At 36.1% G+C, this 20540-nt stretch overlaps 1 protein-coding gene across 4 annotated transcripts in view; it reads left to right on the forward strand.

Annotated features, from left to right (window-relative positions):
* The window catches only part of ELF1 (E74 like ETS transcription factor 1), a 106295-nt gene that overhangs the window by 18279 nt on the left and 67476 nt on the right, over positions 1 to 20540 (forward strand). For 3 of the 4 annotated variants that reach the window (XM_038569667.1, XM_038569670.1, XM_038569671.1), the window contains exon 1: positions 8953 to 9082. The exons of the other annotated variant lie outside the window; for it this stretch is intronic. The gene's annotated coding sequence lies outside the window, so the exon portion shown is untranslated. Of the gene's footprint in view, positions 1 to 8952; positions 9083 to 20540 lie in introns of those variants that run through there. 4 annotated transcript variants of the gene reach the window in all.

Consider the following 20540-nt stretch of genomic DNA (forward strand, 5'->3'; position numbering starts at 1 on the left):
AGTCTGAAGGTACTACTAGAATGTTTATCTCTTTCCCTCCCCCTCTTTTTGATATGTATTTGAGGAAATATGTGTTCCTCCTAGCACTATAATAATCAGTTTAGGGACAGCCTGGGTGGCTCAGTGGTTTAGCGCCGCCTTTGGCCCAGGGTGTGATCCTGGAGTCCCAGGATCGAGTCCCACATCGGGCTCCCTGCGTGGAGCCTGCTTCTCCCTCTAAAAAATAAGCAGTTTAAGTGAATTTTTTGTGAAACGGGGATTATCATTTCTCCCTTTATAGAAATGAAAACTTAGGCATAAGAGTTTAGTAGCCCTGGGTCACACAACTAGTTAATAGTGGAGCTGAGACCCAAACCTGGGTCACCTAACTCTAAAGCCCATGCTTTTGGAGTACATGGGGAGTTCCTAAGGTCAGTTTTTTCATTACTCTGTTTTGACCAGCAATTTAAGAAGAATTGAAGTTCTTGTTTCTTTAACATATCCTAAAGTTCCTTCTTTTTTCATTTATATTTAGTTCTTTTTATTAAAGAGCAAAAATAATAGAATGCAATTTTTCTTTCATGTTGCTGGGTTACTCTTTAGGGCTAAGCATTCTGTGACTCAGTTCTAAAGCACAAGTCAAGCCAAGTAAATCATCAGTCCACAAGCAATTATGAATTAACATTGAGTGCAACTGTTTATGAGAATTAAAGCCATAATATTAAGTTTTTTCTTAATCTCCTTATAAACAGTATCTTTAATTTGTATTTTAGATAAATAATAAATATTGTATAAAATAGACATAGTCTAAATAGTCTAAATCAGGCTGGTTTAAAATATGAGGTTTGAAAAAAAAAATAAAATAAAATAAAATATGAGGTTTGCCTTCTATCATAGTCTTAAATTTTACTAATGACCAAAGTTTTTTCTTTCTTTCTTTTTTCTTTCTTTTCTTTTTTTTTTTTAAGAGCTTGGTGGTTTAGGGTATTTGAGATGAGTTTTTGAACTTGTGCTAAAACCCTATTTACTTAAATGTCCTCCTGTCATAGGCTAAAAAAGTTACCAGAATATTAGTATAGGGTTTCTTGTGTTTTTAAAAATAGTTTATTAGTGAACTGAAATTAGTATAATTGGATTTTGGGGAAACTTCTACAATTTCCAGTTATTCTGCATATCTGGTGATTTTATGTGTTACTTTCAATAAGCTAAAATTTTGATGAGGAGACTTCTTTCTTAAATATAGCCTTAGTGTGATTTTTGTTCTCTGTTCCTCAAACACTATTCAGAGAACTTGGGGAGGCTACAAAATCATAAAACATCAGAACTGAAATGAATCTTCAACATGATAAGATTTTTAGGTTCTTCCAGTATTTGATAAAAAAGGAAATGGAGTCCTCAGCAGATGTGTGAAGTAGTATGTCCACAGTCACCATTGGTCAAACCAGGTGCATGGTGTAGCTCCTGCCCTCAAACGGGTCGCCAGTTTATCAGTGTGGAGATGGACTTGTAGAAAATTAACTGCAATATAAGGTGGAATGTTCTTGGCAGTAGAAAAGGCACTGCTTTTCTTAAACAAGTCCCTCCCCCCTATATCTTTTCTTGACTCCTTCAGTACAGTTACTTTGTTTAGTTTCTCACCTTTCAGATGTTTTTGTCTTTTTTAACTTTACCATAAACATGAAAACTCTTCTTTCAAAACTCACAGTGATGTTCATGTTGCTAAATTCATCTGCCGTTGCTTTTTTGTTTTTTTGTTTTCCCTCAGACCTCATTTTATTTGATCTGCCCTCAGCATTTGGCACAATTGCTCAATCCCTTCTTTTGGAAACACTTTTACTCAAATTCCAGGGTAATACCATATTTGTCTTGTTTTCCTGTGACATTTTTGAGTACTCATTCTCAGCCTTCTCTGCTAGCTTTACCTCATCTCCCCCCACCTCTAAATATTGAATGGTCCCAGGGGTCTGTCATTGTTAGTTTTCTACCTGTAGCTTTAATATCATATACACATTAATATTATATATATGTTAATGACTCTAATTTATATATCCAGCCCATACCCCTGCCCTGGGTTTTAGGACTGTATCTGCAACTCCAGGACAATATATCCAATTTGACATCTCCACTCAGAATGCTAATGAACATCTCAAATTAACTGAGTTCCTAGGGCTCTTTTGTGGCTTAGTTGGTTCAGTGTCTCACTCTTGATTTCTGCTGAGGTCATGATCTCAGGCTTGTGGGATGGATCTCAGAGTTGGGTTCCCTGCTCAGTGGAGCTCACTTGAGATTCTCCCTCTGTTCCTCTCCCTCCGTTTCTTCCTGCTAGCATACACACACACACACACACACACACACACATTCTTTCTCTCAAATAAATAGATCTTTTTTTTTTTTTTAATATTTTACTTATTGGACACAGAGCACAAGCAGTAGTGGCAGAGGCAAAGGGAAAAACAGGCTCTCTGCTCAGCCTGACATGGGGCTCGATCCCAGAACTCCAGGATCAAGACCTGAGCCAAAGGCAGATGCTTCACCGACTGAGCCACTCAGGCACCCCTAAATAAATAAACCTTAAAGGAAACAAAACAAAATCTGAACTCCTGATATTTCCACACCCCAGACTATCATCATCTTTACAGTCTCAGTTTGGGCAACCATAGTCTTGCACTTACCAAAAAATGGAGTTTTGAAGCCTTTCTTCCTCTACCAACTACTTTCTGTTCATTCAGAAATCTTGTTGGATAGTCCTCAAAAACACATCCATAATTTGATCACATCTTCCTTCTATGCTGCCGCCTTTGTCTGAGTCATTATCGTCTTCTTTGGGTTATTGCATTAACTTCTCCTCCTTCCGTCCTTGCCCCATTGCAGTCTTTTTTCGACACAGCAGTCAAAGCTTGTGACTCATATGATGAAAACTCTAAACAGTGAGGCTCCCTGGTAGCTTCTAGTATTCTTCTTCCTTACTCTTCTCCTTTCCCTACTTGATCCACATTGCCCTCCTTGCTTTCCTTGAACATTTCAGGCAAACTCCCTGTTAGAGTCTCTGTACAAACTTTCTCTGTCTAAAATGTTCTTCCTTAATATAGGTCTCCATGACTAGAGGTCTTCACTCAAAAGTGACACGGCAAAAGTAAATCCTCCCTAGTTAGTCTGTCCAAAATGTCATATGTTTTGTCTTTGCTGTCTTGTGTTTTCCTTCTCTGTCCTTATCATTAGTATACTGTATATTTATATCTTTTATTTATAATTATCATGCACTGTATTTAGTTCATGTTTATCATTTTCCCTTGCTAGAATATAAGCACCACATCGGTAGGGATCATTTATCAACAGTGTATCTCCTGTATAGCAAGGAACTAGAACAGTGCCTGACACATAGTAGGTGTTCAGTAAATATTTGTTAAATGAATGGATACCTAGAAGTACCTCAGGTCAGTCATTACCTTGACATTGGGAAGTCCCTTCTCTCTGTAGATCTCCTTTCCCTATTTTTAGAATGAGTTTGGATTGGATCCATAGGTTTAGGCTTTCTTAAAACAACCAAGACTTAAACATATGTTGTATTGCAGTTCCTTGAAAATTTTTATGAGAATTCGGCTGATTAACAGGAAAGTTTGAAAACCATGGTAGGTAGTCCAGATTTTTATTTTGTTTCTAGGGAAACAAAGTTTGTTTCTTTTTCAGACACAAGTGATAATTACATGAGTTCAGGTAGTTCTTTTACTAAGAGAGATTTCTCTGATAGAGTGAAAGGTGAATTGGAAGTAGGTAGACAGAGGTAGGGAAAGGGACAGTTAAGATGTTGTCATGATACTATTTTTCTACAGCGTGATGTAGTAGCAAAGGAGGACTTCAAGTTTCACTCTAAACTCAATATAAAAAATAGAAGGTTTCCTCTCCACAATATTTAGAGATTAAGATAACAAGTGTCCTCTTGAGCAGCTGCTGTGTGAAGACCACCACTAACTACTTTTTTTTTTTTTTAAGATTTTATTTATTTATTTGAAAAAGACAGGGAATGAGCTGTGGAACAAGGGAGACGGAGAAGCAGACTTCCCACTGAACAGGGAGCCTGATGTGGAGCTCCATCCCAGGATCCCAAAATCATGACCTGAGCCAAAGGCACCTGCTTAACCGACTGAGCCACCCAGACACCCCACCAACTCCATTAGATTCTAGGCTACAGAGCAGCAGAGCAGTGGTTCTCCTATGCCTGGGTGCTACCCATATTATTGAATCTGTTCCTGGAGTAGGCATGAAAGCTCCTTTAGGTAATTCAGAGGTAGCTACATCTCTCACAATCCACTGAAGTAAAAGATACATTGTCTTTAATACTGATTTAAAATTTAACTGTAGATATAATATCATGTCTATATGAGATTTGAGATTGCAGTCAACATATTACCTGGGAGCATCATAAAGAATATAATTGTACAATCAATTCTTGGTTATTTTTGACAATCAAGGAAAGTCTAACACCCAAAATCATACCTACAATTGAACCTTGTAACACAGGTAGGTACATGAATTCTGCAATATCAAATCACAGGCCAGATCACATCTTTAAATAATATTTCAGAGTGTGGTAAAATCCTGATATGCTATAATTTTCCTTCAATAAACTGTTTTAGAAAAGTTAATTGTTTGTGTCTCTCAGTTTCTGCTGTGTTCTGGGCCCTGTCTAAATGAAAAGAATACATTAGTAAGCAAAACTATCCAAAGCCCTGGCCCCTTTTAACTTTGGTATGCCTCTTAAAACACATCGACACTTGTCCAGGAAATATTACTTATAGATAGGTCCTAGTAATCTGTGCAGAAAGGAAGGAAGGAAGGAGGGAAGGCCTTGGTTTAACCAAATTCTAGTGATAGGTAATAGAGAATTCACTATTGTCTGACAATTAAGCTCGCACTTGGAAATGCATGTTTTTCAGAACCTGGGATGATACTTTGAGAGGTGTTAACATCAATAAAATTGTTTGCAACTAAAATATTTATAACACTGAATCTCAGTCTTTTAAATTGTATTTTTATGTTTAAGTAGTAGATAATAGTGATTTTGGTCATTTATCATTTTAATGGTTTGATCTTTGCTTCTTCCATCTCCTGTAATAATAGCATGTTGGCTCCTGAATGATGGGACAGATTCAAAGCAATGCTTTTTTTTTTAAGCCCAGCTTTCCTAGATACAAGCATTAGACTGTTCTATGTTCTTAGGCACTAGAAGTTTTCAAATTTGAGTTAAAAGAGAAGCAGTCACAATAAAAGGGAAGAAGAGAGTCCTCGCTTACTCAGTAAATTCTTTTCATAAGTTCTGTTTTAAAGAAAGAAATAAACAGTGTTTTAGCTTTAGTTGGCATTCATTTCACTCAGTTGACCTAAAGGATTAGGTCAGCTCAAATATAAATGCTGAAAATTCCTCCAGGCAGCCATGAGTACTTCATATTAAGGTATATCCTGACTTGGTATATTCCTGATTTTACAAATAAATGTATTTACAATATGTATAGGTACATTATATACATCAACAAGCTGAAGATGCCACATTTTATTTATGTAACAGTTTAGAGATTGACTTAACTTTCTCATCCTGAACCATCTGTTACTGTTTCTGTGCTTCTACTGTGAAGCATAATAATAGTTAATATATATAAAGTGCTAACTTAGTGCCCAGTATAATATTAGTAACTGTATTACACATGAACTAGATTTCTTTTTAAAGTCAGGTCTTTATTGAGATAAGTGTTTATATACAGTACAGTTTGTCCTATTTTGATGTATAGTTGTAGGTTTTTTGACAACATATATAGGTTATAGAACCAATAGCACAATCACTATTCAGAATATGCCCATCACCCCAAACAGGGACGTCCATCACCCCAAACAGTTTCCTTGTTCCGCTTTGTATTCAGTTTCCTCCCCTCATCCCTAAGCCCTGGGAACCACTGATAGGAATTCTTTTTATTTTGCCTTTTCCCAGAGTGTTCCAGTACAGATTTTGAGTCTGACTCCTTTCACTCCCTAATGCGGAGTGGTAGCTATATTTCAGAAGTTCATACCTTTGTATTGTTAATAGCATTCCGTTGTATGGATATACCACAATGTGTTTAACCATTCTCCAGTTTATGGACATTGGGGTATCCTGTATTTGGTGATTCTGACTAAAACTGCCATAAATACTTGGGTAGAACTTTTTTTGTAGACCTATATTTTCATTTCTCTTGGGCATATATCTAGGATTCAGACTGTCAGATCGTCTAAGTATATGTTTAGTTTTACAAAAAAAAAAAAAAATGTTTTCCAAATAGGCTGTACCAGTTTGCATTCTCACCAGCAGTGTATGAGATTTATAGTTGCTCTATATCCTCTCCAACACGTGGTATTGTCAGGTTTGTTTGTTTTTGTTATCCTAGTGGTATTGTGACTTTAATTTGCATTTTTCTGTTGAGTAAGGATGTTGAGATTTTTTTCTGTGCGTATTTGCCATCTGTATCTCTTTTTGGTGAAGTGTCTATTCAGATCGTTTGACTTTTAAAAACTAGTTTGTTTTCTTATTTTTGAGTTATGAAAGTTCTTTATTAAGCATAGTAGTACATACACTGGTTTTAATGCTCATAATACTCTTTTGAGGAGGGTGGGTACTATTAGCCTAAATCACAGATAAAAAAGTTAGGCTGCAGGATTGTTAAATATAGCCCAGGAACACACAGCTAACAGGTTGTAGAGCTGGGATTTACACCCAAGCAGATTGGCTCTAGAACCTCTGCTGAACTGCTTGCCAACCTTTTTTTTTTTTTTTTTTTTAATGGAAATTGATTTCTTGGGGCTGTGACTATAACTAGGATCCAATTTCTGTGGGTAGTAAAACAATGCTTATAGGGACACCCCTGAGCAAAGGGGAACTTTCTTGTAATAGCAACTCTGGAATCATCTCCCTAGGAACAGCTAAGATATTTGTTGCTGTTGAAAGAGGGTGACTATTTTCAATTTATGTCTCTTACTTCACTTCTACATACTGGTGGTCAAAAGTACTTCTCTTAAGTTATTTTCCAAATATCTGCCATTATCAGGTAATTGAGGTACTTTATTTATGGATTTTCTCAATAGCAGAAGCTTCTCCTTTTATGTATCCATACTTCCTAAAAGATTTGACATACTTATTCACTTTGTATTTCAAAGACCTTTATCATAGTAATGCTGACTTCAAGGCATTTACTGTTTGACAATATATGTAGGGAGCATGTAGAACTTTTTGACCTTATAAGATGGCTCCAGGTCCCAGGACTTTTAAAGTTATATTTATTTGGAGTTTTACAGGTTGTTTTTTTTTTTTTTTTTAGTCTTCTCTTATCTACTCATTTGTTCATTCTGACATCATCCTTTCACTATTCCCTCTTTCATTCACTCTTATAACTTCTATTTCTAATTAGCTAAAAGATAATTAAATTATTGGGCTTACATGAATATGGTCTAAAATAAATGTCAGCACTGGGAAACGACTTGGGAATTTTCCAGTGAACATCTCCTATGACTGCTCAGAGGACCTTCTTGTTTGGGATCCAAGCAGTCATTCTAAATAAATGAGCTCTAAAGTAAGCTAACTGAATATGACGTTTGACAGTAGAAAAAGTGATGTGTTTTTCTTTTTAGCATAATTTTTTATTAATAATTTGTTAAACCATGGGGATTATCTTAGTGAAAAGGTAAATCAAACAGTGTTCAGCAGAATGGAATAAATAGGCACTTAATGGGCAGAAAGTCGGTTCACAATCATTACGTTTTGTAGCCGTTTGTAAAGTTCCCCGTCTGAGTCAGTGACAGCTTGTCCTCTCAGCTGTGCCTCTAGTAAGGCAGAGTAATTACTTCCAAGTAATTAATTAAAGGGAGAAAACCTTGCCAAATCCTATTTACTTTTTGTAAAATATTAAGATGAAGGCTAGCTAGTGAGTAGCATTTTATCATGTAAAGCACTTTTGAAAGCGCTTAATGCTTTCAAGCCATTTTGACCAATTTAAGCCCTTACTTAGAATAAATTAATTAATATTCACCCAGGGGACAGGGCTTAAGTAGTTGTACTAACATTTCAGCTGCTTGGGCACCTTGTCGGGTGTATGAGGACTTGGAGAGCAAAACTTCACTGTCCATGTCTTTCGTTGGCAGCCTTAGGATCACCATGTATGGTGCAGCAGGGTGCCTGGCCCATGGTAGGCTTTTATTTGTGGATAATTTTGTTTGAAAGTTAAAACTGTGGCTGTCACTTCTAAGTAGTAGAATCATGAACCATGATTGCATTGGTAATTTGTTTAAAATAGAGCTTTATCAAGCTTGCAGTTTAAAATCATTTTGCTGTATTATACTTTGGTTCCTTACTAACTCTGGATTTGTTTAAATTTTACAAATCAGATTAATTCATACTTATTTTTCCACTGAACTTTGAATTAGAAAATTAGGAAGTAGATTTTATATTTAGTGAACTTGTAAATCTCATCTGATACTGTAGTTTGCTAGCTTTTCTAGATTACATTTTCCAGCAATATACCCCTTTCATTGTAAGGGTTAATGAGTAGCCTGGTTAGACTCACCAGTCCATTGTTAAATTAAAAGCCAGAAAATTTGCTGTCTCTCTTCCATTCCCTCCCACACTGTTTTTCTTTTCATAGTTTTACTTACTTGATATATTAAGATAATTTTTAAAGTTGAGATTTAATTTTTTTAAAACAACATACGGTGTTAATTTTGTTTCCTTGTAGATCCTGATTTCTATTTTTCTGTTGTTAATTTTAAATTATGGTAATTAGCATGAGCTGAATAATGGTTTAATCAAGGTAGATCTTGCTCCTTGGCTCTATGCCCCTCCTTTTTCTATACCTCTCCTCTTTTTTTTTTACCTGTAGATTTGCATGTTTGACCCAGCAGGATAATTGGGTCCACAGCAACATGGGCGTGCCTCCCTTAGAAACACTTAGTTTCATGTATGACTCATAGGCTGAAGCACAGACACCACTTCCCCAATCTACAGGAGCCATTTTAACAGCATAAAACTTGCCGGATTGCTTTTTATTTTCAAGCCCAAAGGACAAAAAGAGAACGAGAATATTTGAAGGTAACTTGTTAGGATTTTGTGTGTTTGCTTCTGGCTGTTTCCTGAGCTGATAAACGGAGGGTGGTTCTTACCTGTCGCAGAACATGGCTGAATGTGTTCTTTAACTCTGAAAAAATGTGTGTAGTCAGTCACATGCCTGATTGCGCTTAGCTGCTAGGGGGGAAACAAAGCATTCAAATTCTGGAAAGTTTTAGATCTTCCTGGAAAAGCATTTTTTAATGTTTTGTATGATTTTTTTTTCTTTCTTTCTTTCCCTGTGTGACTTGAGAATAAAGGAGATTTTTCTTTCTTTCTTTTTCATACCACAAAACAAACTTCGGTCAAATTTTCGTTTTAAAAAAATCGAATTGTACTTGTGGGGATAGCCAGAAAGCTACAGTTAAGCAAACCGTACTATTCGTGTGTGATACGGGCATTAAGAAAAAAATTTCAGAGACACAAGTTTTGTTTTGGCATTTTGGCTAAAGGGACGTTTGGGGATAACTCACTCATAGGTGTTACTCATTGACTGTTCTGTCCTTTTCTTTTTTCTTAAGTTAATGAAATTATACTAAACATTCATTTTTGAAAACGAGATAGAAGTTTAAGGAAAATGGGCAATCATTTAGGTAACAAGTTAAAGGGGTTATTAAAGCACAAGAAAGACTAGAACAGTTCATCTACTATTAGAAAAATAATAATAAAGTTGTATAATTCACACTGGAAACTTACTGTGAAGAGCAACCTTAGATGCATGACTAGCTTCTGAAAGAACATGAAGTATTTCAATTTGTGTATAAAGAAAAAGTAAAAGAGTACTGGCCTTCCTCCTGTATCACTGTTCTTAAAATTTGCTTGTTTTAAAGGAAAAAAAAAAGTAGTACCTTTTGTGTAAAAGAAAATATTGCGGAGTCTCTTCCTGGAATATTTATCATTGTTGAAATGATGAAGTTCTGGCCAGCGTATATTCTGATGTGCCTTGAAATTCTAGGTCCTCTGAGAAGCTGGGTGCAGTAGTACTTTACTTCTGAAAGCTATTTATGAAATTAAAATTTGAATGCAAGTAAAATTTGAACATGCAGTGATTATGAATAAAATTTTTGGAAACCAAAAAGTCATGTATTATTGACTATATAATATTTTGCTGTTTTTTAAGGGAATTTGCTGTTGCTAATTTTCTAAGTGTTTTTTTAGGGAAGGATATAGAGGCAGTTATTACTTCTGACTCTGGGAAAGGATTATTCTATGAACAGGTCTCACTTCTATGGTTTTGCAGGAAAGGCATAGCAGACATTTTACTAGTTCAGCTCTGAGCTGCCTGCTCTCATCTTTGTCTCTGCATCTTGCTGGTTTAGTCAGCCTTTGAGTAAGTAGAGGCTGTGTTTACTTCTCCTCTGGCCTGTGTGAAAAATCTAATTGAAACCTTTTTTCTTTTTTTCTCTTTAAGTTTTCAATAGCTGGTGACCCATAAGAGAAAAATCTAGGGGCATACAAATAACTAAATAAGATTTTATTTATTAAAGAGAAGTAGGATAATTTAGTTTCTTAAAAATTAAGGGGATGATCTAGTTTAAGTCAAATAGGTACCGGTCATATATTTCAGGCTCTTACCTATGTGACAGAGACTGAAGTGGAACTTCAAAGGAGAAGGGAAGGGTGGAAAAAAAGCATGGAAGCAAGGGAAGGCCAGAGAAACTTACTCAGTAGTCTTCCCACTCCTTTTCCTTTCATAAGGTGGAATATAAACTTAGATCGAGTCATCAGAATTAAACTGAGAATTACCCATTTAAAAAACTTGAGCACTGAAAAAGACTGGAGGTCGTCCAGCTGCCTCACTCGTATGAACAGTATGGACGTATGGATGAAGACACTATAGTGGCCCGAAGAGGTCTTGTGACTCCCTCAAGGTCGCTCAGTGCTTAGTGGCAGGGCTTCCACCCTGGAGTTGCTCCTGCTAGTCCACACTAACAAGTGATGCTTTGTTTGAAATGGGCTCTGTTTCTTTAAGAATAAAAAAAACCTTAATTAAGTTGCTTGGTAGTAAGATGCAACCAAATGAACTAACCAGTGATTCTGAAAATGTGTTCAAACTAGTTTCCTTTATTCATCAGAGAGGAGATGTTGCATTTGTTTCATTTCCACCACTGCTTGTTTTCATTATTGGAACATTTTCATAGTTTATGACGTTGCTGGTTTAAGACGGGTCTAGGGGAGTTGGAAATATAAGGAGTTGGGAATTTGCTTTGACCTTGTAGATACAAAGACAGATTCATTTCTGCTTTTTATCTCCTGTCCTTCTAGGAAGACAAATACTGTTTAATATGATACCTTGTTCTATTAAAGTGTGTGTGTTAAACTTTGCATATGAGTTTACAAAATCTAGAAGTTTCTAAACTCTATACTCCATCTTGAACTGAAACTTTCCAGAATTAGTAATCTTATTCCATTTGTTTGTTGTGTCTTCTCTCTCCTCCTTTGAGAGTTTACTATACATACTAGGCACTTTTGAATCTTCTGAGCATGCAAAATCTTTGTTAACTTTTTGATGTATTTTATTGGAGTGGCCAAAATTTACTTCAGATCTACCTTTAAGTCTGAAACTTGGTTTTTTAAAAGTACTTTGCTTGTAACTGTTGAATCTCTTACATCTCCAAATCCCCTAACCCAGTTCAATATCAGACCTCCCACAATGTGGTCATCATTATCCTAAGCAAATGACAGCACAGAAACAGCTAGAAAACACAGGCTCTCTCCTCATAAACCTAGATTCTTACCGGGAAAACAGGGCAAGATAGCATGGGGGTGAAATAAGAATGGAACCAAACCAATGAGAAGTTATATTCAGATTCAGACTATTTGCCTAGAGGTGAAACATGACCCAAACTTAAAATAGGGAAGACTATGGATCTTGAGAAACTATTTTTTTTTTGAGAAATTATTAGTATTGAAGAAAGAATATCATTTGCTTAGTGTTAAGAAGAGTGTCTTCACCAATAAGAATGTAAGCTCTTTGAGATCAGAGAGGTTTTGTTGTATTTTTCTGTCTCGTTGAAACTTTGACAAAATACTGAGCACATATGAACAGACAGTTATGATTTGCTGCATCAAACCCTTGGTTACTCAGTTGGGGAAGTTCTGCTAAAGTTAGGGGTAGCAAGTCTTTCTTTCTTTCTTTCTTTTTTTTTTTTTAAGATTTTATTTATTCATGAGAGACACAGAGTGGGGGGTGGGGCAGGGACATAGGCAGAAGGAGAAGCAGGCATGTCCATGCAGGGAGCACGATGTGGGACTTGATCCCAGGATCATACCCTGAGCCAAAGGCAGACGCTCAACCACTAAGTCACCCAGGCATCCTGGGGTGGCAAGTCTTTAAAAGGCATGTGGCCCTTAGCTTCCTCTGTCTGGTATCTGCACATCATAACCATTCAAAGAAAAAATGAATACTTGCCTGGTAGTATATTTTAAAGCAGTAATTTTCAACCCTTGGTGTAATGGAGAATCACCTGGCTCCCACCCCAAGATTCTGATTCATTAGGCACAGAGTTTGGGTTATCAGTCAGCATTTTTAATAATTACCCTAGGTGATTGTGGTGCAAGCGCTTGTAGGCCACACTTTAAGAAAAAGAGTATAGGTTTAAGAAGAGCAGTCAGTCAGTTACTTAGCAGTTTAATGTTTGGACTTTTAAGCAACCAGGGATATTTTAAAGCCTGCAGCCTCTGGTAAGTAAAGAAAGTGACTGGAGTAGTTTATTATCAATATTAGAACTTACTTTCTCTACCTACCCCAGTTATTCTTTTCTTTAATACACTTTTTGCTGCTCTGTGTCTTTCAACTTTGTGGCTCTCCTTTTTTCTGCTTCTCTAATTCTGCTTTTTTCCCTCTCACTCACAGACCCACCACTCTCTTGACCACAGTAAATAATTAAGCTAATTATTTTTTTCCCAAGTGAAATTAGCCTCTTCCTTATCTCAGTGAGCCATCACTTTCCCAATGTTAGTTTTTTTAGTACTAGCTGGTACTTCATTCCTTTCTTTCTTCATTCCTTTGTCCTTGGGGTTCTAGGCAAGACATCCCTTTCCTGATTTAAGGTAGCATTTATAGCCTTTGAAAATCCTCTCCTGGGAAACACACCGTTACTACTTGCAATTGTTTTGAACCTGGAAAGGAGGCATTTTTTTGTTTTGTTTTGTTTTAAAATTTTTTAAAGATTTTATTTATTCATGAGAGAGTGAGAGAGAGAGAGGGGGATCATGCCCTGGGCCAAAGGCAGATGTTAAACCACTGAGCCACCCAGGGATCCCCTGTTTTAATTTTTTTTTTTTTTTTAAGATTTAATTTATTTGGGAGAGAGTGAGTGAAAGGGAGAGAAGGCGCAGGGGGAGGGACAAAGGGGGAGGGAGAAGCAGGCTCCTCGCTGAGCGGGAAGCCCAGTGGGAATGTAGGCTCCATTGGGGGACTCTGGAATCATGACCTGAGCCAAAGGCAGATGCTTACCCAACTGAGCCACCCAGGTGCCCCTGTTTTGTTTTGTTTTTAAATACCATGTGATGCTTGGATATGCTTTTTGAGGTTTCTTTGGACTTTAACTCCACTGATTGCATATTTGTAGGCTTTACCTCATATTACATCCCATCTAATGGAACATAAGTGTTCACAGACTTTTGTAGGGGTGAGAAGAACAGTCCCATCACTTGAATAGTCTGAAAATAATTATTGCTTCCATCATTTAGTCAGAATATTTTGTTCCTCTGCTTAGGAGCTGCTTCATATAGATGGTAGAAATTGAATTAGTAATATCACTGAGTCAGCTGAAGTGATTAGGGCAGTTTTCGACTATTGGAGCAATCTTTTTCCCATTAGTATGAGAGCCTACTAAAAGAAAGTTTTTTGTGTCACCTCTATCTTGTGTCTTGTCAGATGGTGTATGTATACTAGAGTAAAAGTAGCTCTTGATCTGTGCTACAACTGTTGAGGTATTTCACCGTTTATAAGAAAATAACCCGTGTGCTATTTGTTTTGTTGGCAGAGAGGAAAAAATTATGCACCTGAGCTTTGGTTGTACAAATTTCTATGCAAAAGCATTTTGAGGGATCCCTGGGTGGCGCAGCGTCTGCCTTTGGCCCAGGGCGCGATCCTGGAGACCCGGGATCGAATCCCACGTCGGGCTCCCGGTGCATGGAGCCTGCTTCTCCCTCTGCCTATGTCTCTACCTCTCTCTCTCTCTCTCACTGTGTGCCTATCATGAATAAATAAAATAAAAAAACAAAAGCATTTTGATTTCTTCTCTGCCAGTTATAAATATTATGAGTTAGAAAACTTTTCCTAAACGTCTCTTTTCAGGTTCATTCTCTTACTCCTGTAGAAATTCGGAACTTCTCTTTCATTTGCCTTGTAATTGCTGAGTAGTAGGTGTCAGCTCTCTTTTGTCTCCATATTTTACAGCCTGAGATTAACAGCTAGTATTAAAAAAAATAATAAGGCAACTGTAAGCAATATGAATGCCTTCTAGAGTTTGGAGACTTATTTAAGAATTTTTATATTAAAAAGGTAACAAAGTGATATATGCACATTATGTTTAAAATCTGAAAGACTAGAAGGATGAAAAGCAGCCTCCCTCCTTTTCCCCTCACCTGCTGTCCAGAGGCAACTATTTCTTAGAGAAGTTTTTTTGGGTTTTGGTGGTGGTGTTTTTAAAATTTGTTTTCTTGGCTCTATCCTTGTCTAATCTTTTGCCCTATATCGTAAAAGTTCTTCAAGGTAGCCAGAGCTAGTATGACTTATTAAAAAGTCAAGTGAAGTTCATTATCTGTATGATGGATGGATGCCTGGTTTTATAGTGGTTCATGTGTGTGCAGAGTTGTATGGTGTAATTAAAAAAATCTAAATGAAGGAAAATTGGTTATTTTTTAAGTTTTAGAAAACAGTCCTATGAACAATGGAACTAAAACTATAAATATGAGGTGTTGAATTAATAACTGTTTACATGCATCTTTTTTTATATCAAAATACTAAATGGAAGCTTAGTAATGTAATGAGGTCAATTCATTCTCTTTTTTTTTGTTTTAAAGCTGAAATGTGCATGTAGGAGAATATATAAAACATATACAGCTTAAATATGATTACAGAGTGTTTACCTATTACACAACAACTTAGGTTAAGAAGTAGGCTCATTATGTTAGAAGTCCCCCTGTTTGTTTCTCCTTAAAAATAATTACTATCCAACTTTTGTGATAACCTTTTCCTTAAATTTATACCCCTTTCAACTTGATGTGAATGGAATCAGCACCATGTATACTCTATAGTGACTTGTTTCATTTAACCCTCTGAGATTTGCCTTAATTAATTTTAATTGTTGCATTGTATTCCACTGTCTGTCTAGACCAGAATGTATTTACTCTCTCTTGTTGATGACATTAGATTGTTTCCACTCTGGGCACATTCTTGCATATGGTTCATGGAACATATGTGCAAGAGTTCTCTAAGGCGGAAGTATCATCACACTGAGGTATGAGAGTTGTTTACCAAGAGCGTGGACAGAATGGATAGTTTAAGATAATTTAGAGTTCTTCAATATCTTTCCTGGGAACAGATGACTGCCATTGATGCCTTCTTACCCATTCAGCATCTTACTATGGTGTATTGTCCTAGGGGGTAAAATTCGTAAGGACCCTAAACAGATGGGCAATTGATGCACTTCAGAGTAAGTTGCAGATATAAAATATTTGACCATTAGGGCAGCCCAGGTGGCTCAGCGGTTTAGCACCGCCTCCAGCCCAGGGCATGATCCTAGAGACCTGGGATTGAGTCCCATGTCGGGCTCCCTGCATGGAGCCTGCTTTTCCCTCTACCTGTGCCTCTGCCTTTCTCTCTCTCTCTCTTTCTGTGTCTCTTGTGAATAAAAAAATAAAATCTTTAAAAAAAAATTTTGACCGTTAGATAGTTTACCATGTCTGTCATTTATTAACTAGAGTTATTTCAAACAATTTTGGATTAAATTTTTAATAGAATAAATACAATATAGTTCCAGTTATGTACATAAAAACAATATGATTATTGATACATATATATTAAAGGTATAAAAATATGGGGGCAACATCAAATTTAAAATAGTTGGGAGGGGTAAAATGACATTAGAGAGGTATATATAGGAGGCTTTAGCTATATGTGACTTTTTTTCTTAAGAATCTGGATCAAATTATGGTAAAATATTAGTGTAAATCTGGATGATGTAAATGTCTTCTTTCACTTTGGTTGAATTACTTCCTAACAAATTTTGCTGTGTAAGGAGTTTATTTTTGTCCTAACATTTATACATAACTGAGAAATAACATTAATTTGATGAGGAGCAGAAGTTGACTTTTAAAAATGATAAGTAAACTCTACATAAAAAATGTCAACTGCCTGTTTCAGTGAAAGGTTAGCTTGATTGAGAGCTAAGTTGTATGGCTGTGTGTCTGTCCTATATAACTAATAAGATGGCTCTAGATATACTTCTGACGGGTAACTTCCAGTTGAGATCCGTTAACAAGTTGGAGCTATAGTTTGTAAGAAATATTTTAGTATTTAGACTCCTCCCATGTTCAGATACTACTCAAAAACACATTTCTGGGGCGCCTGAGTGGTTTAGTTAGTTAGGCAGCTCCCTTCAGCTCAGGTTATAATCCCTGGACTGGGAATCAAGCCCTACATCTGGCTCTGTGCTCAGTAAGGAGTCTTCTCCTCCCTCTGCACCCCCCCTTCCCGCACTGTGTGCACATGCACACTATCAAATAAAAATCTTTAAAAAACCCCACACATTTCTGAACAGAAAGATTCATAAAACACAATTGATAGAGTATTAATTGACACTACTGATAAACTCTGATAAGCTAATACCCCAAATTAGACTTTTGCATCTAACCAGATTTATTGACATAAATGGTTTTCATCTTGCTTCCTTAAAATTCTTACTATAATGGTAGCAATCCTTATATCTTTAGTGATTTTTTTTTTGTTACAAACTTCATGTGGAATCCCTATGTAAGATTTCCAAAATTTAGTAATATAATTGTGGGAATTGCTATTAAAACAATTAGTTAAACATCTGCCTTAGGCTCAGGTCATGATCTGGGATCCTGGGATCCAGCTGACATTAGGCTCCTTGCTCAATGGGGAGCCTACTTCTCCCTCTCCCACTCCCCGTGTGTGTATTCTCTCTCTGTTACATAAATAAATAAAGTCTTTTTTAAAAAGTGAAAACATAGATCTTAATCCAGGTTTTTGCTTTCATAATGACCTCTTGGCTCTCTTAGTTCTAGGATTTTCCCCACAGTGTGTGTGTGTGTGTGTGTGTGTGTGTGTGTGTGTGTGTATAGTGGCAGGGATGGCAGGGACAGAGAAGAACAAATGGAAGTAGAAATCCTAGAATTTTACTTAGAAGGATTCTCATAAGTCATGGAGTTCAGAGGTCTCCTGAACTTTTTAAATTAAATTCCTAAAAAAAAAATAAAATAAATAAAATAAATAAATAAATAAATTAAATTAAATTCCTTTTCAGCCTATGTAATTTACTGATTCATTCAACAATTATTTATTATCTGTTAGGCATTATTCTTGATGCTGGAGAATATATCAGTGAACAAAACATAGAAACTTTATAAATTATATACATATGCTTTACTTATTCCATTTAAAATATGTTCTAATATACACAAGGATTAGAGAAAGTTACAGATACATTATATTAGTGGTCTTCAAAGTACTGGTGATATACTGAGATGAAGAAAGCATACTAGAACTTGTATTTTTAACAGCTTTATTTTACTAAGGAAAAAAATGTATCCTGGAGAGTTCTCAATAAACTGTTCCTCTGAAAAAAGATTCCTGTAAAGGGCATTTAATAAATAGTAATAGCCCATCCTTCTAAAGAATTTATATATTGACAAATATAACCCATGGAAACAAAAGCTCTTTGTGGTCCTCAATAATTTTTAAGAGTATAAATGGATCTTGACACCAAAAGAATGTCGCATGATTGCAACCAGCATTTTAAATATCATTCTTACATATTTTTTTTCCATTCTTAATTTTTATTTATGAAACTATGATAAGTAACTTGCCTAAGATTGGGTAATTTAATAGATCACTGGTACTTACAGCATTTGATTCAGTCTTTTCTCCTGTTGCTACTAAAGCAGAGTTTTACATAAATTAAATCAGAGTTTGAAAAACATGAGTGTTCTAAACCAGAACTAGATAAAAGCACTAGTTTGGAGGTTTTTTTCCCAATAATGAAGATAGTTGATGACTTTTACCATAAATTTATTTGTGCCCCTCCAAGTTCCTTCCACAAATAACAGCAAAAGTCACTAAAACTGGGGAGAGTGTTGGGGTACCTGGGTGGCTCAATCAGTTAGGCATCTGCCTTCAGTGGTTACGATTCCAGGATCCTGGGATCAAGCCCCACTTTGGGCTCTCTGCTTGGCAGGAAGCCTGCTTCTCCCTCTGCCTCTGCCCCTCCCCCTGCTTGTGCTCTCTCTTGCTTGCTCTCTCAAATAAATAAAATCTTTAAAAAAAATTGGAGAGTATTGTTATTATATTTATATTTAGTACATTATAAAATTAATTAGTGATTATATAAATATGTAATATATACTTAGTATAATTATGTTTAAGTAATTATATTTAATATTAAAATATTAAGCTTGCTAGTAAAGGAATGCAAATTAAATGAAGTTACATTTTTTGCCTGTCATAGTGACAAAAATTAAAGTACTGTGTGATGGTGAAAAGACCATTAAATGTGCCTGCATGTATTCTTTTGATATCAGTATTAACCGAAAAGCCTTCTGGATAGCACTTGACTTATATCAAAGCTTTGAAAGTGTACCTCTCTTTTGAAATAATAATCTCTGTTGTAGGATTCTATTTTAAAGAAAATTTAAGGATGGGAACAAAGATTAAGCTATGAAGATATTTGAACCACTGGTCTTAATAGCAACAGCAGTTTACAAACTTTTTTTATACTGTCTTCTCAAAATTTTTCTTTATACTCTTCAAAATGATTGAGGATCCCAAAGAGCTTTTATATGAGTTACAGTTATCAGTATAACTTTCTTTTCTTTTTTTAAAAAGATTTTTTTTACTTATTTGAGCAGGAGCGCATAAGAGAGCAAGAGCATGAGAGAAGGTATGAGGGAGGTGGAGAGGCAGAGGGAGAGGAAGAAGCAGGCTCCGTGCTGAGCAGGGAGCCCAGTGTGATGTTCGATCCCAGGATCCTGGGCATCATGACCTGAGTCGAAGGCACTTAACCAACTGAGTCACCCAGGAACCCTGACAACTGTTTTCAAAAACTGTATCAAAAGGAGTGCAAATCTTTACTTAATCTTTGGTATAAAGGAAGATAGCTAGATTTTCATATCTGCTTCTGCATTCAATCTGTTGCAATGTGTTGCTTTGGTTGAAGAATATGAAGAAAATTTAGCCTAATACAGGTGTCTAGTTGGAAAAGGGAGATGTATTTTAATAGCCACTTTAGATAATTGTGGATTTTTTTTTCTTTGATACTATACACCAAAACTCAACAAATGCTAATTTCTTTTTTTTTTTTTAAGATTTTTATTTATTTATGATAGAGAGAGAGAATACAAGCGGGGGCGGGGGGGCAGAGGGAGAAGCAGACTCCACACTGAGCAGGGAGCACAATGTGAGACTCCATCCCAGCACTCCCAGATCATGACCCACACCAAAGGTGGACACTCAACCAACTGAGCTACCCAGCACCCCAAATTCTGGTTTCTTAAAGGTTAGTGCAAAGGGATTCTGAAACTCTATCAATGAACTTTTTGTCCTCAGTAATGCTAAAATCCATTCATCTGTCTTATACTTTGATGAATTAATGTTTTCCTGAGCAAGATTTTGTAACATCACTCATTGGTCATCTGAGTATTCCAAATGTTGATATAATATTTTTAAAAATCACATTTTTTAGTATTATATCAGTCTTATCAAAAAGTCTTTTAAGTATTAGAAAGCTAATAAGCCCAAAGTAGTGCACGTAAGTTTTCTAAAATTGTGATTTTCAGTTGAAAGCTCACATTTTATCATTGGTGACAAATGCTGTTAGTTGTTTTTCCTTGAAGTGACAGGGTCATTTTATTCATTTTTAGGAACATGTCTGCCAAATATCCAGTTATGAATAATAGGTAGTTCTTTGAAGTAAAAATGGTGTTTTTGAAAATGAAAAAAGCTAATTTAGCTCACAAGTAATTAGTGGGGTGCCTGGATGGCTCAGCTGGTAGAGCACATGACTCTCAATCTCAGGATCATGAGTTCAAGCCCCACATCGGGCATGGAGCCTACTTTAAAAAAAACAAAACAAAACAAATAACTAGTGGTTTTTGTCAAGACAACTATTCTTTTTTAGAATTCCACGGAAGTATGTTTTATGTACTTCCCATTTTATCATTCATAGTGTTAAAAAGGCATGTATTTAATGGT

Source organism: Canis lupus, chromosome 22, assembly GCF_011100685.1.
Source record: "Canis lupus familiaris isolate Mischka breed German Shepherd chromosome 22, alternate assembly UU_Cfam_GSD_1.0, whole genome shotgun sequence".
Lineage (NCBI taxonomy): Eukaryota > Metazoa > Chordata > Mammalia > Carnivora > Canidae > Canis > Canis lupus.